A 26388-nucleotide genomic window follows, 5' to 3' on the forward strand; every position below is an offset into this window, starting at 1 on the left:
TGTGAGACAAGGTGAAAGAATCCAAGTACAGTTTTTGTGGCCATGTTGAAAACAGATGAGGCTTAAATCAGCAACGTACACAGTAAGACAAAAGGGAATGAAAATAAATGAATTTCATAATAATTTAATTTAAATATATGCACTTTATAAGTTTTATGGTACTGTCCAATGATTTATTTTAAAAGTTGTTGTCCAAACTGAAATTCACATAGGTAAGGCTTCCAAAATTACCAAGCTAAAGAACTACTACATTCACTAGCATCCTTTAAGAGTTTATTATATGTTTTCAGATCCCTTCTTTATTTTTCATGCTGGAGATACTCAGTCATCTTCTGAATAAACTTTCATAGAAGACATTTAAATTCTGCTTAAGAAAAACTATTTCAAATGGGAACAAAATCCCACCCATATATTAAATTAATTCCTGAAAGATATTCCTGAGGTCTTCAGGTTAATGAGTATTAACAGATGGAAAATCTTTACAGTGAGGGTGATGAGGCACTGGAACAGGTTGTCCCAAAAAACGCTGAATGCTCCATCCCAGGAAGTGTTCAAGGCCAGGTTGGATGGAACTTGGAACAACCTGGTCTAGAAGAAGTTGTCCCTGTGTCAAGTCACAAGGTCATTTGAAGTAGAGGAACATTAATGTCCTTTCCAATCCAAAGCATTCTGTAACTGTAATTCTATGAAATGTACAAATTCAATATGCTAACCAGTGGTATAGTGAGGGATCTGGGTTCAGCCATGATTCAATACAGAAATTATTCAAGCATATTTTTTTTAAGTCCTAAAAAAGTGATGCATTCCTGTGGAATAAAAAAAAAAGTAATTGAGAAACCTAAACTACTTTCTCTTTCACTGAACTAATGTTAGAACATATGTGACTGAAACTAGCCCCATATTGCAATCTTGAAACATATAGAAAATAAATCCTGAGTAACAATGGGAGGTAATGCACTGGGATTAGGAAATGGGAACTCTGAGCCAGATGAAGCGACAGCTTGACTAGAAACAAGGCTTTTGAGGTAATCTAACAATTCTTTATTTACTAATGTAGCTAGAAGAAACGTTAGAAGTCAGTATTTGTAAAATAACAAAGCTGAAGATCATAACATCCTTGTGACTGAATTTAAGGAAAAAGACAAGAAGCTGGAAAGGTTTTTGAGAACTAAAGAAAACTATGACCTTTTGCCTTGGATTAGAATGTGGGTGTTAGAAGAAGGTGCTACTATCCTGTTACAATTAGCTGATATCTTTTACACAGATTTTTAAACAAATTTTTAAAATGTGCTGCGTGAGACATATGAGTGAACCACATTTTAATGCCTTCAGGGAAATAATAGATTGAAAACTAACACTTTGACACAAATTTACAGTGGATTTCCCACTACTCTTTAAGAAATTAGCAAAATGAACCTTAAAATAACATTGACAAAATCACATTATGACCCACACTTTTGCTTTTCTTCATTCAATGAAAATATTTTGAAAGACAAGGTTATTTTCTTTATTTCCATTTTTTTTCAATCTCTTCATACTTCATTTTTAGTATGTTTACTGTCTTTCACTTCCAGTACCCCTGGAAATATATCTGCAATGTCTCACAGAAACAGACTCAAGTGTGTTCTGCTTGTCCAAACTGGCTCAACATGGCAGAGCTTTAATTCAAAGCCTCCTCAGCTGCCAGCATAATGATACACTTGAGGAACTGGGCTGATTATCTCAATCACACTGACATCCAGTGTAGCAACACACTTTTTGGACTGAAGCTGGATTGCACCATGGGATTTTGGAACATGAGCGTTTGTGTTTGGATGGTCTGCAAAAGTATATTTTTATGTATGCACACAGACATATCAAAATAAAGATATCACTCCCCAGAGTCCTTTCATCTTTGAAAGGAGGATGACAGAAACTGACCACATCTTTCCAGAAAAGAGCCATATTCATGTCTTTCATGCAATACCTTTATTAGTATTCCCAGAACATATTTTCTCTTTTATGCAATAACAGCACAATTTTCAGTGTCTTGAAATGCTTGAAGAACTTTCAGATTACTTTCTGAAAATTATTTTATTTTTTGTTATTGTTTCTTAAATTTTACTAAAGTTCATTACCTTATGTTTACATTATCCTAAGTGAATGGAATAATTAATTCATATCTAATTTTCTGGAGGCCGGATGCCTCATCTCCTGTGTGTAACTATTTGGCTCTAAGAAGAAATATCACCTCTCTTAGGCTCCTCCTGACATGTATAGGCCTACATTCATACCTATACCCTTGGTCCTTGGGGCATTTCATTACTAAAGTATAGCTTGGAAGTCAATAAGTCAATACTATAAAGAAATTTCTTCTCCTTTTTTTTTATTATTTTTTCCCAAGCAAATGCTTTTGCATATATACATCAATATTATGGACCACAAATTAAATTAATTTGCTTAGAAAATTCTTAACTGTAGTCTAGCCATGCAAAGTGTTTAAAAGTTTTTTTTTTTCTTTAAGAAAATTATAAATCAGTAAATAACACTAGAAATAAAACAGACATCTTTGAGGTATAACAGTGAATAATCTTCCAGTTTGGAAGCATATTACTATTAACTATTGGATATTCTTTCCAACCAGTTATGCATTTCTCCTGCCTGGATTTTCTCTTCATCATATATCTTTTAATTTAGATGTCAAACGAGTGAGAAATTAATATTTTACTTTGACACATATCATAATCAACAATTTTGAACAGATGCTTTTTTTACAAGCTCCTCAACAGAGAAACAACAGTTTAGTTCTTAGTGAAATGACATCTCCCCAGTACTTGGCATTTATTTGGGTCCCCTGCAGCCACAGCAACTGTGTAGTTTAAAAAAAATTGGTTCAGTTCAGGCAGAAATTATTTTTCCTGTCTTTTTTGAGTGGGATTAAAATATCAGTACTTCAGAGCATTTGAATTGCATTCTACACAAAATATTTTTTAGAATATGAAAAAATACTTCTGTTTAATATTTAAAACAAAAATGATATCTTAATGAAAGTTTAAAACATATTTTTTTTGCTTCTGAAATGAAAAATGTCATCAAAATTTTCATTTTTACAATGCATATACATTGGGGAGAGGGAAAGATATTATAGTTAATTTCAACACTAATTAATCGTTTTCAAACACCATATTAATTATAATTGCCATTAACTCAGAAAAGCCTAATTTTGAAAATTACAATAGGATGGGTGAATGCATCAAAGAGTTTAATAAAACTAATATAGATAACATTTGCTGCCTATCAAAGAGAAACGACATTATTATTTTGATGGAGTTTATTAATAACTACCGGCATTTCAGATATACTGTGAACTTGAACACAGGTAACCCATTTGTTCTTTATTAGATTCTTTCTTGCTTTAGCTTGGGAGTTAACATCAATCTTACTACATTTCTGTTGCTATCAGCTATAATCCTCAGAAAAGTTATAAATTCAGCATTTAAGTGCTTTCCACAGTAATTAAGCACTTGGGTTTCTCTGGTTTCTGTCAGTTTTTGTATGTAGATGCATTGTGATATTTCCTACCTGCTTAGAAAAAAACCTTCATTCATGTTCGGTCAAATCTATTAATTCATTTATTCAGGTCATAACAGAGAACCTTTAGTCCTTTCTGTGCTTTTTTCTTTTTTATATACAAATTCTTACTCTTTTCTTTCTATGATGTTCATATTCTCTCTTTTCCAAATATATTTCTATATATTATTTTACTTTTATTTGCTTTTTTGTTTACTTTTATTTGCTCAGTTGCTTTATTTTCTAGACATCTTAGGAGGCATTTTGTGTGTGTGTGTGTGTGTGTATGTGTGTTAGTGAGTAGTATTTTGCTGAATCAATATTTAGCAACATCTGTTATGTATTGAGTCTTTTCATTACAACTGTTTCCTGACAGTATTTTAAAATGGTTTCAGTCAATTTTATTTGTGACCAAATAATGAAAATATCAATGCTTTTCATGAAGTTAATACACAACATATTTACTACTATATTTTCTGGCTACATGTAGTTCATATAGAAATATAATATCATTTCTTTCTTAGAGAGAAGGAGATGAATCTACACCATTGCTCTTTGGTCTTAACTCTTTCAACTTCATCTAGAACTTTCAGTCTCTTTGGTATTTGTTTGTTTGGCATTTCAGTACCAAAATTTGTAGTAACAGCCTCCTCCAGATTCATGTGTATACTAATGCACAACTTTATCTGATATTCTAAAGATTTAGATCCTTCCTGAGTGTTACCTATATTGCTGTCATTCTACCTATAGTGCTGTCATTCTAGTAACATTTGAAATATATGAGAGATTCCTTAGCTCTTTATTTTCCCCATGAAAACTCTTGGCTCTCAGTAATCTGTACCCCCACACAGTTCAATATTGTTATGAACTTTTTGTTTGTTTGGGGGTTTTTGTGTGTGTTTTTTTTGTTAGTTTCTTTTTTTGTTTGTTTATTTTTTTGTTTGGTGGGGGGTTTTTGGTGTGGTGGGTTTTTTTTTTTTTGTTTTTTTTTTTTTTTTTTTTTGTTTGGTTTGGTTTTAAACTGGTTTTAAAGATTTACATTCTTAAATACTAGCTCTTTAGAATTACTTCTGTGGCATTATCTTGTTCTTCGCCAGAAACTGCCCAACAAATAAATCATTATTTTTGAAATAAAAGTGCACAATGAAAATCAAGTTGTGTGCTTGTACTGCTAGTAATTTCCTGTGTTCTGGTGTTAGCATGTGGATCCACATTATAGAGGTCCAATACTCATAACAAAAATACATCATTCTATGTCACATTTTATAGATTCAAACCGAGAAAAATTACCTTACTAAATTATTAAAAAAGCTACAGCCATAAGCTATCAACAAAATGATCAATAAGACTGCAGATTCACCACAGATAATTTCCACACTGAATTTGCATTTTGCTTTTCATGATGCTAAATTGTAAACCACTGTTTATGGGAAGAGAATAAAAAAAAAAAAAAACAAGAAAGAAAAAGAGAAATGTCATAGAACAGTAGAACTACTGGAAGAATTATTGATTTAGTGTTTTGCAATAAGAATTATGTGCCAAATAGCAAAATTGCAAGTTAAATTGTAAAATATTGTACTGGGTCTGGCTATGATAGAGTTAATTTTCCTTATAACATCTCATAAGTTGTTGTGTTTTAGATTTTTTTATCCAAAACACTACTTATAACACACTAACATTCTAGTTTTTGCTGAAAAGTGGGTACAGATCAAGACCTACTTTGTTGCTCAACTTGTCCCCTCAGTGCACGATTTAGGAGGTACAGAATAACCAGGGAAGAGTCATAACGATGCAAATAACTTAAACAAACCAGAGATGTTCTGGACCATGTAACATTTAGGTGGGAATGACCAGGTGCCTCCTCTGAGGAGCAAAGGGGCAGGCTTGACTCTCTCTCAATGGACAGGATCTGTTGCATCTCTGCATCATGTGCAGTACTCTGGTGCAAAGCCTCAGGAATCAGTGTGGGAATACTTTAGGGGTCTTTATGGATAATGACACACCCTCAGCTGCCCCTCACATGAATGTCCCATGGGTGTAAAATCCTCTTTCATGGGGTGGGGGGGTACACAACTGAACCAGTTTGTGTAAGAGAGAATGGGTGTTCTCTCCCTCTGACCAGAGGTTATGCACACCCCCAAAACTCACCTCCTTCCCCCTTTGGTTGTAGGCGAATCTGTGCAAACCTGGCCTCAGCAGATGGGCCTGCGAGCTGTGGCCTCCCTCCGAACCAAGCCAGGGACAGCTGCTGGGTTTGATTTTCTTGCAGCCTTGCTTATTTCTGCCTAGACCTGAGATAAATGGACAGTGGTATCACCTTTGTCTTATCCCAAATTCCCTTAGACAACTTAACTGGCAGTCTGAATTTCCTGTTCAGGAGGTGTACTCAGGGAGAGGTGAGCTTAGGTGGTTGCAGCTTCTTTATACAGTTTTGCCTTAATGAGCAAAAAGTCCTTCGTAACAATGTTTTAGCCATTGACTATAACATTTTAGTCTCTCACATCTTTAAAGATCATGCAGTTCCAACTCCCCTGGCAGGGACATTTTCGGTTGCTCAAAGCCCTGTCCAACTTGACCTTGAACTCTTTCAATGATGGGACATCCACAGCTTCTCTGAGAAACTTGTTCAAGTGTTTCATCACTCACAATGTAAAAAAAAAATTCCTTATCCAATCTAAATCTACCACCTCTCAGTTGAATACCATTGTCCCTTGTCCTGTCACTACAGACCCTGGCAAAAAGTCTCTTCTCATCTTTCCTGTAAGTCCACTTTATATATTCAAACACCACAATCAGGTCTTCCCAGAACTTTCTTTTCTGCAGGCTGAACAGCCCCAACTCTCCTGGTCTTTTCTCATAGGACAGGTTCTCCGTCCATCAAATAGTTTTTGTGGTCCATCTCTGAACTTGCTGTAACATGTCCTTTTTTCTCCAGACCTGAACAAGGGGCTTCAGACCTGCATGCAGTACTCCAGACAAGGGTCTTACAAAAGCAGATCAGAAGGGGCATATCAGTTCCCTTGACCTGCTGGCCATGCTTCTTATGCAGGCCAGAATACACATGGCTTTCTGGGCTGTGAGTATATATTGCTCCTTCACCTTCATAAGTTTCATGTGTGCTGCCTCCTCAAGCCTGTCCAGGTCCCTCAGGACAGCATGCTGTCCCTCAAGAGAATCATCTGTGTCACTCAGCTTGATGTCCTCTGCAAACCTGCTGAGGATTCACTCAATCCCACTCCCTACATCATCAACAAACATATTGAACAATACTGGTTGCAATATAGAGCTTTGAGGACATAATTTATTAACATTCTTCTTTTGGACTCAGAGTCATTCACTAGAGGCTGTTGGATATGGCTGCCCAGCCAAATTTTCATCCATCAAATATTCCACTCATCAAATCCACATCTGTTTAATATATAGACAAGTATATTGTGTGGTGATGTTTAAGCTACTCTCTTCCACTTCAGTTATGTTAAATCCCACTGTAGTCAGTGAAGATTTTGTTTGTACAATCAGTGAAGCTTGGGAAAATTTTCAGCTGATCAAACACACAGGAATATTTTCAGATTAAGCTGGATAGTCTTCTAGATTTCATTAACTACTGTGGGAATTTTGGACACCCAGCTTGCAGACAAACACCCACTTTCAGAAACTGAATTACACATATGTGTAATTGAAGTGTATGTCTGACTCTTAGGTAGTATGTCTTTGTCTAATGAAGTTTGTTTTACTTACAGAATGTTTTCTGTTAATCCTAATGATATTTTTCTCTCCAAAATATTTCTGCAGGTTTAAAATGAATATAGATACAGTAGAACCTGTAAAAAAATCACTTTAATTGACTATATAACTTTGCTGAGTTAACCATTGCTTAAATTGTTAGATTATTTTTTTCAAGATATCTACTTTGCTTTACATGTGCTAGGTGAACATCTTTACAGAAGTTTTTGGTATTAAAACATAAAAGATTTATTTTTTCTCTACCTAGCTGAGGATGGGGGATTTACATTACTAACATGCATGGCCAAAAATGTCTTCGAGCCAAATGTTGCACTTTTTCATGATAGGGCAGCAGATATTCTCCTCCTCCCCAAACTCAACAAATGTTTCTGAGGACTAAACCGTTAAACGACTGAAAAAATGTTTACAGAATGTCTTCTTATATTTTTATATAAAGACAGATCCTTCCTCCTGTACTCTCCTTTTCTGTCTCCATCTCTCCTCTCTTCTTGTTCTCTTTTCCTTTCTTTCATCCAAAAGACAGAAATCTCATACATTGAGTAATTGTATATTTAAGGAAATCAATCAAAAGCTGAGAAAGAACTACACTTGTCTGTGGCATTCTACCATTATGAAGAGTTGGAATGTGCCAGCTGTACAGCTTGTCCACAGCTGTTGTCTCTCAAATCTTTTTATAATATCCATTTTCTCTCCAACATTTACAAAGTTTATAACTGTAGTGAGAGCTGATCAAAATTATTCTAGTGTGGAACACTACTAGTGTAATAGCTCTTAATTTTAAGCTATGCATAAGGGATTCTATGCCAGAAATAATTCTTCATATAATGCTTAAGACAGCACAGATGTCTGTGTTTGAACTAAGAAGGCATAATTAAGGAGAAAATGCTGACAAAAATAGAGTATACATACCACCAAATAGATCAGAGGGGAAAAAAAAACTGTTCAGAGAAAGCTGAAATGATAGTATTTGGGGAGGTTAATGTGTAGTTTGACTGTAAACCAAAAGACCAATACAGAGGATGGAAAACAAACAAACAAATGAAACCAGACATTAACTCAAAATATCCTACCCCCACCAAAAAACTCCATTTGAATACCATTTGCTGATGCAAACTGAAACTTCTCCGGATAATTGTTTTAGTGTGTGAATACTTGTACTACTAGTTCACAGTAAACTGCAATAAGAAAGCAAGTTCAGAAGGCAAGTTAAACACAAATGGTTGTATGTTTAGATGTGTATATGTGTATCAGAGCTTAAACTCCAGAGCTGAAACCCTAACACTGTGAAATTCTGGACACGTGGAGAAAACAACATATGCTCTCACCTGTACAAAGAGCATCTGTTTACTTGCTTACTTAAATCTTTTTCATATCCCATGAGACCTATTGCAGAGTCACAGCTGATTTGGCAGTTGCTGAATAGTTGACTTTTGTGCCAAAAATGAATGCAGTCTGATGTGCTCCTGAAGTCTGGGGTAGCCAAACAGCTTGCATTTCTCTATTAAGATAAATAAATTAAAAAATAAAACAATCCATGCACATGTCCCTGACTCTGAAATCTTAGGTGGTATATGTTCATTTCATTTCCCCTAATTTTGGATCAGCCTCAGTGGCATATTTATACTAGAGATGCAGTTGGATTGGCTCAAAATCAAGGTGGGAAGCATAGAGATAGGAAATACCTGGTGCTCAAACATTTCTATAATGTTTGAGCAAAAACTTTCCCTTTTGCCTATCTTTCCTTCAGAAGTATGGATATATACCATTTGAGACTTCTGTTAATAAACATATATAAATCTATATGAACACATAGGTAGATATACAGGTGCAGAAAGGCATATGCAATTACATAAACCTACAGCTGTTTTCTTAAAGAGCCAGAGCTGAACAAAGGTGATGCAGGGTCTAGTTTTTGTTTTCTAGTGAAATCTTCCTTCTAGGAGAGATGAGGAACAGGAATTTCTCTCCTACTTGAAAAAAAATTAACTGGGACTCTGGCTGCACAGCTAAGGAACCTTTTTGGAAAAGAGGATGCAATAATAAAAAGTAATATAGAGTGTAGGGATGACATAACATAAAGGGTCACTAAGGGGAAATGCAGCTCCTGAATTTCAGACAGCACTCTTTGGCTTTCCAGAGTTACAGGATTCTTCCTTGCAAAGGTCTCTGTGGAAGGGTTTTAGCATGACCAGATGAGAACAAGCTGATTCAAATGAATCTTTATATCCAGCTGATCCACGGTCCTGAGTGACCAAGAAACTGCAGCATCTATAATTATTATCTTAAAAGGACCACGTCTCTGAACCACCATTACTGTTTGGAAACGTCTATTCTCTTTGACCATTTATGAATCCTCAGAAACAGTTTATGCTCATTACTTACATTGTATTATCAATACAGAGTTTGCTCGATTCTGCATCAGAAACTATGTGAGATAGTTATGGTCAGATTTTTCATGGTAATTAACACATTTAAGTAATTTTTAACCATCAATTTACCTATGAAGCTTTCTAAGCCGCAGTATGAAATACCAAAAATGTCAATATAGGTCACTACAATTTCAAAAAATAAATAATCAAAGTTATGAATTATTATAAATAATTATGAAAATAAATTACCTTTAAAAATTATGCTATTTTTTGTGTATGGAGAATAACAATATTCTATATGTGATCAACAATAACTATTTTAAAAGAGATATTTTGTCCAGGAAAAAGAAAGAAAAAATAAAAACATATAAGCAGTCCTCACAATTTAACTCTATTCACTTGACAATCAAATGTATATACTTATGGCCCAGTCATATGCTTGGTTTAGCTTTTTAATGACATGAAAAAACAAGTCAGAGAAAAAAGTATTTTTCTCATGATGAACGAAGAAGTATTTCATCTATGCATGGCAGATCAAAGGTTCATGTCTATCTGGTAAAATCCTCAGTGCAAAACTCAAAACCAATTAGACAGTAATAAGAGATCAGATTTATAGAGGTTAGTCTTCTGAATATTCAGGCTGTGATTTTATCAAACAAGTTGAGGTTTCCAGTGGCCTGTTGGAACTCCATTACAGTACAGATGAGAAAGTTTAGATGCTTTATGTGTTTTTTTCTAGTGGATATGTATAATCAAGTAAAGAAAAAATATTTAGTTGTGACATGAGGTCTATTCATATAAATTGAGAATAAAAAGTGGCAGAAGCTTAGCTTCTCACCTCCATAGCTTCACTGTCTTGGATTTTACATCAACATGGCAACCCAGGGAATAAAGCTAATTTCCGAGCTGAATTATAAAATAGCTTTTGATAGATTTAGTCTAGGAGTCTTGGTGCATGACAAGTTGGTTATGAGCTGGCAACACTCCCCTTTTGCCAGAAGGGTCAATAGTATCCTGTGGTTCATTGGGAAGATTGCGTCCAGCAGGTCAGGGTAGGACCTTCTGCCCTTCTGCTCAGCTCTGGTAAGACCACATCTGGAGCACTGTGTTCAGTTCTCACCTCCATAGTTCAAGAAAGACAGGGAAGCTACTGGAGACATCCAGCAGAGGCCACAAAGATGATGATGAGTCTGGAGCATATCTCTTATGAGGAGAGGCTGGGTCTGTTTAGTCTACAGAAGAGAGGACTGAGAGAGGATCTCATCAACACATAAATACCTAAAAGCAGGTGTCACAAGGATGTGTTGTCCAGCAACAGCACAAGGAGTAATGGCCATAAACTGAAACACAAGAAGTTATGCCTCAACATCTCTATAAAACTGCATTTTCAAAATATTTTTACTCCAAGGTATAAGTAATGTATAACATTAGATTTATTTCAAAGTTGTTCTGCTTCTTTCCATTCAGCTGATACTTGAAAGAAGTGGCCAGCTTTGGGAAAATAGATATTATTATTATTATTATCAAGTTACTATGTACTGACATGTAGAAAAATTTATTACTTTGATCTTCTATACATTGAAAGATGATGGAGACAAAAAAGTGCATTCAAGAAGGCATGTATAGATCAGCAATGCTTAGCTGATGAACTACAAATGAGTGTTTCATATTTGGGAGATAAAAAATTGATTAGAATAAAATGTGGCAAAATGAAATATTTCAACTTGATCCTGTAACTTTTGAATATAGTGACTACAGCATTCACTTACAATAGTCTTACAACACTTATTCTCATTTATTTCAATTATAAAATCCTATGCATTCAGTTTTTGCTACAGAATTAAGGTATAGTCATATGATCTGTAAACTTTAAAATATCATTACCTAAAATGGAATTTATCCTTTACTCTTTCTTAGCTCGTAAAATATCTGTTTCGCCGGAAAAAAAAATAGCTCAGTGAAGTTTATTTAGTTCCATGAAAGAAGAGGAATCCACCCCATTCAAATCTGCAAAGGCTGCTTAAGGGCTATACCAATCTACTTTAACCAAAGTTTCAGTAATGTCCCAAGATTCATTGGTCTAATTGTTCTAATGCTTCAAGATATGATTTGAGTCTTACAGTGATATATTTGTTTATCTGAGAATAGTCAAATGATACAGTCTTTGTAACAGCATACCAAAAAATACAAAAATTAAATTGAGTATTGACCTATATAAGCTTATCTCCCAGGTATAAGTTTCCTGTAAAGAAGAGAATTGGGAACAGCATGTGCTCAGTCTACTCTCACTTATCAAGGGTTTTACTTGCAATGAGTGACTAGCCATAGAGTCTTCTGCACGCTTAGGTCCTGTCAAACTATAAAGGACAATTATTTGTATCTGCAACATTTTTTATTTATGAGACAATGATTTGTGCTGTTCTTTTCTGCAAGTTGCAAAATTTCAAGGAGCTGTGGGTCTATACAAAATTCCTATCTCCAAGTCTCTTTGGAATTAGTAAAAAACATCACAGTAGAAGAGAGCAGGGAAGAAAAAAGGCAAAGGTAAATTTTAGGAAAGCTAGATTTAATGGGAAAAAAAAAAAAGAAAGAAAAAACTCATTCTTATTCTTTGTAAATTGGTAGGAACATAGTTGATTATTAGGTATGGTAGAGAAATAATATTTGTTCTAATTAGCTCTTTTTGGTAAACAAAAAGACCAAAAAATGTAAAGCTTCTTTCTATCATTATAGTATAAAATTAGTAAATAAGCATTAGATGAGCTTTTGCATTTTAACCTTAAAACTTGTCATTCTGTAAACACCAGAACTTAAACTAGGCTTTATAAAAATTTGAGTTATATACTTTCTGCAGTATCCAGCAATTAAGTTGGTTTGCCTTGCTGCTTGAGAGATTTTTGTGAAACTTGTCAGAAATTGCACAGTTTCAGAAGTTATTCATGGGAGGAGGGGATGTGTAACTCTAGCATAGAGTTACAAGCACCCATACAAAGTTCTAGATCACTCTTAATTCCCATTTAATTGAATAAATAGATGAAAGAAGAATAAAAATCAAAATTAAAAAATCCCCCACAACACACAACAGATTACAGTGATTTATCTGTACTTATTATCTTAGAACCATGCAAAGGTACTAAGCTATCATGCTGCACACTGAGTACTATAACAGCAAGTCTTTCAAAGAAGTAAAGTCAGAATGAAGAAAAACAATTTTTTACTCCTAACTGAATTATTGATCCATTGCCTCCAATCCTAGTCATTTAATCTCCTCAGAGGTGAAGAAAAAATAGAAATATGTCTAGTAGTGCACAGAAGAAAGAGGAAACATCAATGACTTTATGTTTTTGTACAGAAACATGCTCTGTATTAGGTATGTGCCTCGAGTTCTTCTCCAACCCCAAGAGAGCTTGAAATAATTCACAAATGAAAAGCTGACAGAGTGTACAGGTGGAGAGGATTAGCTGAGTGAACTGAACTTCCACTCCTCATGCAGCAGTTGGTAATGGAGTCTGTTAGAACTGATGAAGAATGTTTCGGTAAGCATCTATGTGCTGAAATATGCATAATATTGATCACAGTGACCACATCAGCTGAATTTTCTCAGATGTAGGGTGAAAGAGCTCATGAAAAAGAAAGGTTGCCATTGAATAATCAACTGTTAGGGTACTCATTAGACAGGAGCTCTTCTGCTCAAGTCTTAGACTGATAATTTAGAACTGAGTTTGAGCTTGAAATAATAAATATCTAAGCCTGTGTTAGTCTGCAAATATTTCCTTCATAACAAATAAAGATAAATTTGTAAAAAGAAAAGTGCTTTATGTTGATATGAAACAGATAACTAAAAACTTTAGATTAATCATACTCTGGAAATATCTTTCTATTAGCCATGGACTTTGAGAGATATATTAAAAAAAATAAGAGGTTGAATTTATGTTTCTCATAAATTCTTCAGTGTGATTTATCTTTTCTTTTGGCCAGTCTTTTTCAAATGTACCTATTTTGAGGGCCATGTAAGCCCTCACTATCTAAATGTTGGACTGCAAAGTGGTACTGGTTACCTGATGTTCTTTACTAGCTCAGTTTTGAAAGAACACCTAAGACTGAAACAGACAAGAATAAAACAGCTCTTTAGAGAAGAGCTCCAGGGAAAACTGGCAACTGTATATTTATGTAGCTCGATGATTTTTAAATAGCACTGTTATTTTTATTTGTTTTTAATAAGCATGTAAAAGTGTTTTTAATGCTGTACTTAATTCTTTTAGAAATGTTTTTACCTATGAAATACTGCTATATGTGCTCAGAAAAGCTGTATTTTTAGTAATTGAAGTGAAAATCCACATTGTATTGGTTTGGTTCTGCAGTAATTTATGACCAAGGACTGATATGGCATGAAGGGCTAGAAGGCCCAACCACAGAAGGATAAGACATATACATATATATATATCTTCATATAAGACAGTGAAGTTTGTTGATGTGGTGAGAAATACTTAAATATTTTCTTTTGAGAATCATGGAATTAAAGTACTCAAGGCCTCCTTCTGGTAAACAGAGTTGATGCCAGGGAGTGGAATTAGCAACAATCTAATGATGTTGTCCACAAGGTGTTCCTTGCTGAAAGGGTATATAAGTAAATGGCTCATTACATATCTTTGCAGACTCCTTGAAAAGTCATTTATGGAGGTAGGAGTCTGCCCAAAGCCTGTATAAAGTTCAAGAAAGGCAAGTGCAAGGTCCTCCACCCAGGTCAGGGCCACAAAAATGATCACAGTGCTGTAATATTCCCTTCTGTGAAGAAAGGCAAAGGATTGCTCAGCCTGGAGAAGAGAAGGTTTTGGGAAGACCTTATGGTGGCTTCCTGATATTTAAAGAGAGTTCATGAGAAAGATGAGGACGGGCTTTTAAATAGGACCTGTTGAAATATGACAGTGGTAGTGGTTTTAAACTGAAAGAGGGTATTTTTGTTGGAAATAAAGAATATTTTCTTTTACAGTGAGGGTGGTGAAACATTCTAACACCAGGTTGTCCAGACAAGTTTTGGATGCCCCATCATGGAAAGAGTTCAACACCAAGCTGGACACGACATTAAGGAACCTGATCTAGTGAAATGTGTCACTGACCATGGCAAGAGGTTTATATATGAATATTGAAGGTCCTTTCCAACCCAAACCATTCAATGATTTCTCATTAAATCTCTTCATATTTAAGCAAAAATATGCATTTAATTTTCCTCAAGGAGTAAAACAAAATTCACCAACAGAATCCAGTTAGTCTGGGTATACACTGAAACACTGACGTACTTCAAAATAGGATGTAATCAGATGTAATTGAATGCAATCAAAGTTTTGCCCATTTTATACTCAGCTAAGACCTTCTTGTACTAGAATTTATATTCCATTTTTCGTGTTGTTATATACTTCTCAACATATATAGGAGTAAAGTGTACATGCTTTAATGATTTAGAAAAACTTTTAACTATGTCTTTAATTTTGTTTTTATCCTTCTAATTAGATTAAAATAGGCATAGAGATAAACTAGTAACATTTCTCTGCAGTAATTGTATGGTGAGATATGGAAGGAAAATTTTTATCAGAGATGCTGTGTGCTGCCAGTGCAGACCATCTCCAGAAATTAAAGACTGTTATTAATGATAATTAATGACAATTCTGATCATATGCTAATCCTTGAAAGAACTAAATTACTCACTTTCACTATGGGAAATTTTTACTGCTCCTGTGCCATTAATACATAGGATAACACAAGACAGCCTAAATGTTTGCCCTCTACGGAGTCTGTAAGTAATTGACGACAATCTTTTTTTTTTAAATTTAGGCATACCTAGTATGAAAGAGTCAACATTTGGCCAGCATGTCATCTTCTGGAAGACTAATAGCCACACAATATATTTAAACTCCTAGAAAAATACTCTTTATCAATAGAAAATGTCCTTTACAATGTATATTGTTCAAAGCTATATTTTAAAATTAATCATGGTTAAAAAAAGTTAAGAACATGTTGGTACATTGTATTTATATATGAAATAAAACTTTAAACTGACCTCCAATAATTTAATTTTCCTTGAATTAGTTAAATTTAGTATTTCTGAATTTAATTTTCAAAGATGCAATCTTTGTTGTTTTATCAGCATGTGTAACTTAAAGGTCAAAGTGGAATTCATTCTAGGTTCTGTCACAGACTTAACTTTTCCACTAAGTAAAATGAGCTTTGACTTTAGTTTCTCATGAATAAGCAGGTTCATTGCCAAGAAAATTTAAACAGAAAATTATTTGAAATGAGATTTTTTTATTAAAGTGTGAGTTGTTATAATGCACCCTCATATAATGTGTTTGATTCAAAATTAATGAAAGACCCCATAGAGAAGAAAAAGAAAAGACAGGCTCTAGGGCTTAAAATTAATTTAATGTTTGTTTAATGAAATTAAAATTTTACCTTTCTAATAATGTTTCCTCCTTTTAAAAATTACTGTAATTACTGGAATTAATATTATATTAGATTAAGGAAATTAATTTCAAGGAATACATTCAGTATTTTCAGTTTAATAAGGTTTGGTACATGTAACAGCTTTTAAGAAAGATGTTACCCCATGTATTTTCAGGAGCTGATTGCAAGAAATACTGGGTAATTTTATAGGTTATCTTTGTATTTTATGGGGATTTATAATCTGTTCTAGCTTCTCTACAATGAAAGGAAATGAAAAAATAAGAGTTGTCTTATTCAAAGTAAAATGGTGTAAGTCTCAAATCAGGTCTGCTTGATGAATTTCTAGTATAAAAGACATATTTACTTGATTACAAACAGCTGAAATGGCCATATGGTTGAACCATCAGCCAGGGAACAAAGTAATTGTCCCATGGATAACAATAATGTGAACACTCTCTTGAAATATTCAGCACCATTTCCAAGTTTGAGGCATTTTGTCATGTGGTAATTTCTCAGTGGATTTTTTCTGGCTTCTGTTTTATTAGTGAACAGCACTGTGTTATTCCTTTTATGTAAAGTTTCTTCTATCACATGTATTCAAATTCAAAATAAAGGATAGTGCAAGAAAACGGTGAACTATTTTTATTTATTAAATATAAAGAGTAGTGCAATTTTTAGTTTCATACTGATTGTGTTTTAGTCTTACTGTTAGTATTTGCAGCATTGTTCTTATGGTTCTCTGCATTCCACATTCATTGGAAATAAATAATCACCTCTACTTAGAATTAAAAGAAATAAAAGAAATCAAAAGAGAAAACTATTCCTGGTATTCTTGGTAAAATAAGAACCAATAATTTGGGTCTTATCATTTTCATCAAGATGAAAATAATCACCTTGAATACTCCTGTCAATATATGTAGCAAATACATTTAATGCAGACTTCTATAATTTTCCTTTTAAAAAAGAAAAAAGAACTTTATAATTTGCTTGGTTTTCTATTGCCGTGTAGCTGTTTATTGTCTACAGAGAAAAAGATTGTTAAGAAATATCTTACCCCTTAATTTCCTTTCTTTCTCTATTCTCTGGACAAAATATGGTTCTCAGTAATTACACCATAATTGTTCTTAAATAGCTTGACAGACCTCATATTTAGCTTTCAATTTGAATCCAAGTAATATTTGATGGCAAAAAGAGTGTAAACTAAAAAATCTTTAAAAAAGAGAAATAAATTATGATGCTAAGGTCTTCTGAAGGTAAGGTAAAGCATGAACATTTAATCTAAGGAGATTCAAACACAACCAAAAAAAAAAAGAAAAATTAAAACAGGCTTCCATTGGAGGAAAAAAAGTTCCAAAACACCAAAAGAAACTATACAAAATTTGGATATTAATTTGAGTGAACTAAAAACTTGTAAAAAAACACAGTTCTGGTAAGTGTTGATGGGACAGTAGATAGTAAAATAGATATGAGTTTGATATGTCTTTGCATTAGAAAATAGGCTTGTATGTTTTGGCATATATATGCAATTTTATCAAGAAAAGAAATGTCTAAAACAGTTACATTATATAAGTTCCGTATAAACCATTGTAAATATTATACCTACTAGAAAATATTAATAATTTGAGAAAAATAACAAATAAGGTCTTTTTTTTTTTTTTTTTTTTTTTTTTTTAGAAGAATAGTTTGCAAATACAGTAGATTTCTAATCAGATATTTGGTTAAAAAAGACAAAACAAGTTGTCTCTATTTCCTATCAATATACATATGAGAGGAAGAAAGCACTCTAAATTCCACTACTGATACTAGCTTTAAAGAACACCAAAGTAGACACTATATATTTAACATATGACCTTTACCTACTTGTTTAAGATTGTAGTGGCTGTAGACTTAGCAGGACATTCTGAATAAAGCTTACCACAGACCATGTGATGTTTGAAGACCATGTAAAACTAGAGATGCAAGTAGGACCAAACAGCACTGTATTCATTCTCCACAGTCTTTACTTTCAGCGTCTTCCTAGGTGCTTTCTTTTCTGACTGTATGAAAGCTTATTTGCTGCCATTTTACTCAGCCAGTGTGCAGTTATTAAAAGTTACTCTCAGTTTGCAAGACAGAGCACTGTGACCATAACCTTTCCTTTCATGGAAGCCTTTTAATTCTCATTCAGTTCTCCTCTTTTAACTGAGGTTGGACCTACATCAAGAAGGAATAATATCTTTATGCCCTTAAACATAACCTCTTCATTTTCCCCTACTGCCTGTAGCATTCTATCCTTATCCCAGGTGTACAACAAGGTCAAAATCATGGTCCCTCCTCCGCTGTTAGTCACAGATGGCCTCGATGTGGGATTCCTATGGCATTTCTGATCCAGATTAGATAGTCTTTCAAGTTGTGTGACTGAACTACACATAAAATTTTCCATGAAAAAGACGGTGTCAGTACTTCCTGTCCCCTCTGAAATTTTCAGAAGCTCAATGTCCCTTCTTCATTGTGAGTTGTCTAAAATTTCAAGTCATCTTTTTGTGTCAATAAGATTTGGCTTAAGGATTTTTTATGCCTTGGTAGTGTTTGTTTGTTTCCCATCTTCTGGAAAGGTTTGAATTTGAACTCAATAATAATTTAAATGAGAAAGGGAAAAGATAGACTTCTGTCTTGGGATCTGTATCTGTAAATCTAAATAAGTATGTCACTCTAGTTATATTTTTATGTTAGTATGTTTCCATTCCCTGTTTATTAGCTATCTTGTACATGACTAAAACACAAGCCTCTGTTTCGAAGTGCAATTCATAAATATCAAATGAGAAGACTTAGTCTGTAGTTAGATTTCATATATTGAGAATTCAGGTGGGTAGCTGACTAAATTGATTTTTTTTTTTTAATTGATGATAAGAAAACCATATGGTTCATCACAGATTAATTAATATTTGAAGGGACTGTATGACCCTCAATTGTGTGTCCAAGATTCTTCAAGTTCAATCACTCATTCACTTATCTTTTTCCATTTTTGTCATAAAGCATTTTTTGGTTAAAATAAAAACATTAAAAATAAAATAAAAATATTTTGAATTTTCCATATAGATTAAAATTTAGCATTTTTGAGTGAAGCCGCACTTCAGTCTACTTTTCCACTGCACTTCTTGACCCTAGTAGAGAGCATAATTCAATACATATAACAAAGCCATTAGATTTAGGCTATTCCAGATAAAAATGTAAAAACATAATAAAAAGATAAAGTATTTCCAAAGGAGAAGCTGCTATGATTTCTCTCTTCCCAATAATGAAATTACTCATTCAAACATACATTTATATAATTGAAGTTAGGTTAAGAAGTGATGGATCAAAAGAGAATATTTGTGTCACTTAAAAGTCATGAACAAATTAGGCATATATGCGATAACTCTGTGATAAAGTATTAAAAGAGATGACCAAGTTACTTCCACTTGTAAACATTAAATTTCAATGTTGTGTCCATTCATTCTGTTTGGATGAACTATTTCAAGATTATGTTTTAAAAATACCTGTGGGGCCCAGACAGACTGAGAAAAACCAACCACCGAAATATTTCTCCTCAGTTGTACTTCGTGCTAAGTAAAGAAATAGAATAATGCTATTTAATATAACACATATGCAAATGACAAATAAGAATAGATAAAAATGTTCCTTAATGTTTCTCTTATCCTGATAAAATGATTTTTAAATAGTGACATAAAAAAATGAAGTTTAAAATCTAATGAATTCAAGCTAAAGGGCTATGCTGACTTCAGAGTTTATCATCCATGAAAGACAGAAAAACAGAAACGCTTACTTAAAGCAGATTTTAGAGATGTCTTGTCCATTATCATTCTCAAAACAGGATTATCATCACGACAAAGCCAGATCAGTCAGATTTGAAGCATGAGAAATCCACAGACATGGTTTTTAATGCATCCCCTCTGGAAAATATTTTATGGTGGTGAACTTTGTGCCAGCTGGAAAGGTTTTTCCTGATGTTTAATCTCCCCCTCAAAACAACACTGCTACACCATCTGCAACTACAGAAGCATTTGAATCTGCTTTCCTTGAAACTCCTCTTCAAAAAATTTTAATATCAGATCATCAGGCTCCTCTCTACCAGACTAAATGAACCCAGTTCTTTCAGTCTGACCTCCTTCGTAGGTCATGCTCTAGCTCTCTCCCCATCTTGGTAGTTGTCCACTGGGCCCTGCTCAACTGCTCAACATTTTTTTTTTTGAAGCATTTTTGCCATGGGGTCAAGTAAAATAGAACTGGGTCTGGTAATTCAAACGTAACCTCTCCAGGGCCAAGATGAGAGAACAATAACAAAGGGATAATAATTTAACTCAGCTTCTTGGTTCTCCTCCTCCTAATGTAGCCCACTATACACTGAACCTACAATGAAAGGCACACTTTGGTTTACCACAATCTTGGTGGCTGCAGTAACACTGAAGTCCTTTTCAGTTAAACTATTTTTCAGCCATTTTATCTTGTTCTCAAGCATATGGTCACTCTCTCCAAGGTGCAGAACTTTGTACTTCTCTGTGATGAAGGTGAGCATGCAAATTTAATTGGTAATAATGTTGAAAATGTTGTATGTGAATCCTGCTGTAACAAAACTTTGAAAATATTTCATCATATTGGATCTTCATCTATTGTGTAATTTAAGCGTGTAGATAGTGTATATTATATTTTCCTACATGTGTGTGCATAAGCCTAGAACTCACTAAGCTGATGGAATTTTAGGCGAACACTAAGATTCCCAGCTAGGTCAGTGCTAAAGCAATATTTACAGGAGCAAAATGTATGAATCCAGTTTACTAGTTCTGTGCCCAAAATGTTACATTCCCATGCTGTATGCAGGAGGCAGCTGTAAATTTTAGTCATTCTAGATCATAAACAAAACATAATATATTCTATGTCTCATTCAGGCAGATAAGATTAGTCTGATCATATTTGATAGCAGTTTTGTGGAATTATTTAATAGTTCTCCAATGCAAGGTTCACTGTGCCTTTCTGTCGTGCTTGTGCTGGTCTTACTAAGCTTTCATCTCCTTTACTACTGGGTCTTAGAACTCTTAGAAGTCTTAGTGGTTTCTGCCCTTCACCACACAATTTATTTTCTTATCTCTAACTACAGTCATAGCAATGTGGCAGTGGTATCTTCAGAACTCTGGATTCCTCAATTCTACAGACCAGATGTAGCACTAAGGCCTTACAAGCAATAGGACAGTAATAAACTATTACAAACTTTTGATGGTAAAGTCCTTGATAATGTCTAAATTAAATTGAAATGTATCTTTCCATTTACTTTATAACCTGAAGATAAGGAGACAAATATATTACAGTTACAAGCAGATTCAAACTGCCAATATTTCAATGTAGCATTTTTGACAGATATGGAGTAATCCACTCTAACACATAATATGTGTATTGCCATATACAATGTGTTAATCAAATATGTATTTCTGGTGCAAGTTGGAACAGCCTGAAGAAAATCTGATTAATTAGTTATGGCAGTTTGCTCAGTTTCACTGAGAAGCTATACACTGTAAAATTTTAACTGAATTCAGGAATATTCTTTAGTTGTTTGTCCTATGAACTTCTCAGATTGTTTACAGCTTCCCTCTAGCAATAAAAAATGGTTTTCTATGGCACTGACCTTTAAGACAAAGAAGACTTTTTAAAGTACTAGCAAGAAAACAGCTGACATAAGCTGTGTGAACTTTAAGGGAATTAATCAGAAAAGATCTTAGTGAAGATGTGGAGACAGACAGACTCTTCTCTCATCATTGTGCTGTAATCAGTATTATGTAAAGGTAGACAATTGTATTCCTTCTCAGAGTTGCAAGGCTTAAAGGACCTAGCAAGTAAGTTCTACTTTCAGAGAGAATTCAGAGTCTTGGAGGAGGCAGGACTCTTCCTTGACCTTTGACATTCAAATATTCAGTGTTAGGATAATTTTTGTCCACGTTTTACCAAGGCTAATTTTACAGGCAGTAGATAGATTGGTAATCACCAAGGAAAGTCATATGGTTTTAGGTCAGAGCTCAAATTTCTATTAATCACCTTAAAGAGCCTTTATTTCTCCTGCTGATTAAGAGGATGATTAGCACAAAAGTAGAACTCAGAGAACCTTTGTGCTCTCCAAATCTAAAGTCTGTTTGAGCTGGGGTGCTGTAGGGTGTCTGAGATATTCTTGCAGGCATATGAAAGAGAACATAAAGAAAATTAATGTTTGGTTTTTTTCTGAAAGGACAGGTGGATCTGAGGTAGGATACTCGAAAACTCAAATGTTTAGAGGTGCTTCTGTGTGGGCTATTGAATTAAAACCTCCAGAATCTAAGACAGTAGAATTCATGGCAAACATCCACCATCAAAGATAAAGGATATTCATTCCTAAGTTCTGAAAGCAATTTTTAATAAAAATACCTATCCCGTTCATCACACTCTGTTAATTGAACCTGTTTCTGACACTTATAAAGTGCTGGTAGTGTGCTCGACCTGAAGGTGTCTTTCAAAGGTATTTTGTAATTTTTATAGCATCGCTCCATTTATTTAAACTAGTAGAACCAAAGCCCATAGTGGAATAGCAAAGTCAAACACTTTTGATCAGACATATCCATGCTATAACATGTTGAATTAGATTTACAGAAAATTTGTTAAATGACTGAGATGTCAATGATATTTAGTAAATTGGAAATGGAATTAGTTTAAATTCAAAATTAGAATTAAACCACAAATATGTTATTGCATTCAAGAATGTATTCATTTTATATCATGTTTATACATGGCCTAAATAATTTATTTTCTGGTTCTGTGGCAATTAATCACTATTAGAAATATTCAAATTGCTTCACTTGATTTTTTTTTTAATTTTTTTTAAATTTCATCTTATTTTCCAAAGTTCTTATTCCTTCATAGGCAATTTAAAAAATCATCAAAATTGTTTGCCATGGTTTCTCTTCTTAATGAGCTGTCATGATACACAGCTTAGCAAAGAATGTAATTGTGTGTCTGTACAGAATTAATAAAAATAGATTCTATTCCAGCCACATAGTTTTGTTTTATCATTAATATCCTTTATTTCAGTATTTAGAGTTTCTGAGTACCCTGGGATGTTTTCCAGCAGAATACATTAATGCATTATGTTACGCACAGGACAATGGATTGCTTTTGACTTGCTTTTGATGTATGAAGTATCTTCTTGGATGGGAGAAAGATTGTTCATCATGAAGCATAATTAATTTAGCAAAATGAACATTTCATCCTTAGTGTCTCCATCTCCTTATATTTTGCTCTACTAATGCTTAGTTTTACATGTTGCTGTTCCTATACAGTTGCCACAACTTGATTGAGAGACAGTTATATAAATAATGCTCATAATTAAGTTATTCTATTTTCTTTGATTTCACTAAAATTTTATCTAGTATTTTAATTAATATCTATATGTTAGATTTTTTTGTCTATTCAGTATTTTCTTCAAAATGCGCTGTTTTAATTAATTAAATCAATTCCCTAATTAATCAAATCAAGTCCCTAATTAATCAAGGTCTTATTCTAAAATCAAACTAATATTCTTCCACTCCAGGCTGCAACATCTACTTCTACAATTCAAAACCGGTGTATGGCCAAGTTTTCCACAATGTCTACTCTACAAAGGGGAAATATTAACAATGCACTTGTATTTACTGCAAGTATATAACTGTAAGTTTGATGGATTTCTTGATAAGAAATTTTACAGAAAATGGGAACACAGACAAGTTGCTGGCCTGGATTTATTAAATCATTCTGTGTGGTAAAACACAGGTTATCACATTAGCTATTTGGGAGAAGGTGAAAATTGGAGTAAGAATTATGTGATGCAAGTAGCTTTTGAGATGGAGAGAATGCTTCAGACTCAGGCTATTAGAGATATTCAAGTAAGATGAGCTCCAAGAGTGATTCTGTTTAATAATTTCATGTATAATTTTTTCAAGGGAAAAGAATGTGTGAAGGAAATTTATTTGTGGTTGTTGTGCTTTGATACTGGCCCAGTGCCAGGCACCCATGAAAGCAAATTGCTCACACTCCCCTGCCACAGCTGGGCAGAGGAGAGGAAAAAAAAATGAACAAAGGGTTCATGAGTTGAGATAAGGACCAGGACAAAATACTTCAAGGGAAAAAGAGGCTCAGCTTAAAGCTGCAAAGTGAATTTATTACTAACAGAATCAGAGAATGATAATAAGAAGTAAAGTAAGCCCTTAAAACACCTTTTATCCCCCCCCCCCCCCAGACCCCTGCCTCCTCCCCACTGACATAGGGAGAGACAGCATGGAGTTTTGGTCAGTTTGCCACTGAGGTTTTCTTCCACTGCTCTGGGAGGGGAGTCCTTCCACTGCGAGACTGTGGAGTCCCTTCCCAAGGGAGAGAGTTCTCCATTAACTTCCCCAGCATGGCTCCAATCTCCTAAGAAGCAGTCTGCCCAAAACTGCTGCTATATAAGCCCTTTCCTATGGGCAGACAGTCCTCCCAAAACTGCTGTGGTGTGTGGCCACAGAGTACAGTCCTCCAAGGACAGGATGCTGCAGCCTGGAAGCAGGGGCCCCCTCTCTCCACCAGGTCTCCCACAGGATCACAGGCTCCTCCAGGCATCTACCCGCTCCAGCACGGGTATCTCCCCCATGAGCTGTGGGTGGATCTCTCCATCCCCCATGTACCCATGGTCTGTAGGGGCAGAGCTGCTTCACCCTGATCTCACCATGGCTTGCAGAGAAATCTCAGTGCCTGGAGCACTCCTGCCTCTCCTTCTCCATTGTCCTTGGTGTCTCTGTGTTGTTTTTCCTCACATGTTCTCACCTCCTCCACCTCTATGGAGTGCCCCACTTTGTTTTGATTTTCTTCTTAAATCTGTCATCACAGAGGCATTACCAGCCTTTCTAATTGGCCCAGCTTTGGCCAGCAGCATGTCCATCTGTGAGACATCAGCCATTGGCTCTGCTTGACGTGGTGGAAGCTTCCAGCAGCTTCTCACAGAAGCCACCTCTGGGGCCCCTATGCTACCAAAAGCTAGGCTGTGCAAAACCAAGACTTTTACATGAAGTTGAAGAAAATCTAATGTATCAATGAAAATCAGACAACTGGCTAGAAAGTGTGAATTCACCCTGAAGAACAGGCTAATGAACATGAAGTAAAAATAAATGCTGCAAAGCTTGAGGGAGAGTAATTGGAGCTTAATAACAACAACAACAAAAATCTGATGTGATATAAACACAAAAATCTGCTATTTGAGGCCTCTTTGTGGGAAGTGACTGTCTGTACAGCAATGTTCAAAAGTACTATAGGCACATTTACATATTTTAATTTCAAGCCTGACAATAAGTTTTCTCAGCAATCATGTGTTTTATGAGAAAAAGACATAAGAAATTATAAAAGAGACTCTAAATGTACATCATGTGTTTTAGGGGCTTGCTGAGTTCAATAGCCCAGTGGAGGCAAGGCTGGTGCAGCTCCATGTCCCCAGTTGGTTTTTTTCCTGGGTGTTTTTCTTCTTTTTTAAAAAAATTTCCTGCTACCAGTTTCCTTGAGAATGTATCTTAGCCTTAATTATACTACTGGTCAATATCACTGTTGCATTTGGGAAGTGGGGATGCTCTTCTAGTATCTCAACCTATAAACTAATTTTAAGCATTTCCTTGGGTTTTTAGGTCATTCTGATAATGAAAATTCTCATTTTGTGTTGTGCTTTATTTTTCATCATATTTCAAATTCCAGATGTCTTTATACAATTCTAGGACATAAAAAAACCCCCCACACTTCATTATATTTCTTCTTAATGAGCATTAGCTTACTCATCTTCATAAATAAAGTACTCTGCATTGCCAGTAAAGCAGTATTTCCACATGAAAGATAGTTCTATTCATTGCACTGAACATACCTTTCCCTAAAGAATAAAAGAGAAGAAAGATTCCTATGGTTCTTTCTTCTCCGTTTTCATTCTTGCCTGTGTTTACTTTAATCATTTAGAAGCTAAGAAACTCAAGATTAATTCCCTTAGAAACCGAGATTAAATGATGGACAAAGCATGCAGAAAAGTTCTGAATAAATTTCATTCAAATGAAAAGACTAGAATGGTTGCCTGCAGATTGCTCCTTAATATAATTTCAGCATAATCAAAAAGCAAGGTTACATGCAAACAATTACTGCCAGCAGTGGTGGGACTGGCTCTCAGCAAGATGGCTTCAAATAGATGTTAATTTTTTTTGTACTATATGAAAAAATGTAGCCAAAGTGCATCAAAGGCTAATGGATGTTT

The 26388-nt window shown here is 34.6% G+C and overlaps 1 long non-coding RNA gene across 1 annotated transcript in view; it reads right to left on the minus strand.

Annotated features, from left to right (window-relative positions):
* The window catches only part of LOC135293870 (uncharacterized), a 111598-nt gene that overhangs the window by 67261 nt on the left and 17949 nt on the right, over window positions 1-26388 (minus strand). The window contains exon 6 of the long non-coding RNA XR_010355980.1: window positions 5698-5840. This is a non-coding gene — a long non-coding RNA (uncharacterized LOC135293870). The remainder of the gene's footprint in view (window positions 1-5697; window positions 5841-26388) is intronic.

Source organism: Passer domesticus, chromosome 2, assembly GCF_036417665.1.
Source record: "Passer domesticus isolate bPasDom1 chromosome 2, bPasDom1.hap1, whole genome shotgun sequence".
Lineage (NCBI taxonomy): Eukaryota > Metazoa > Chordata > Aves > Passeriformes > Passeridae > Passer > Passer domesticus.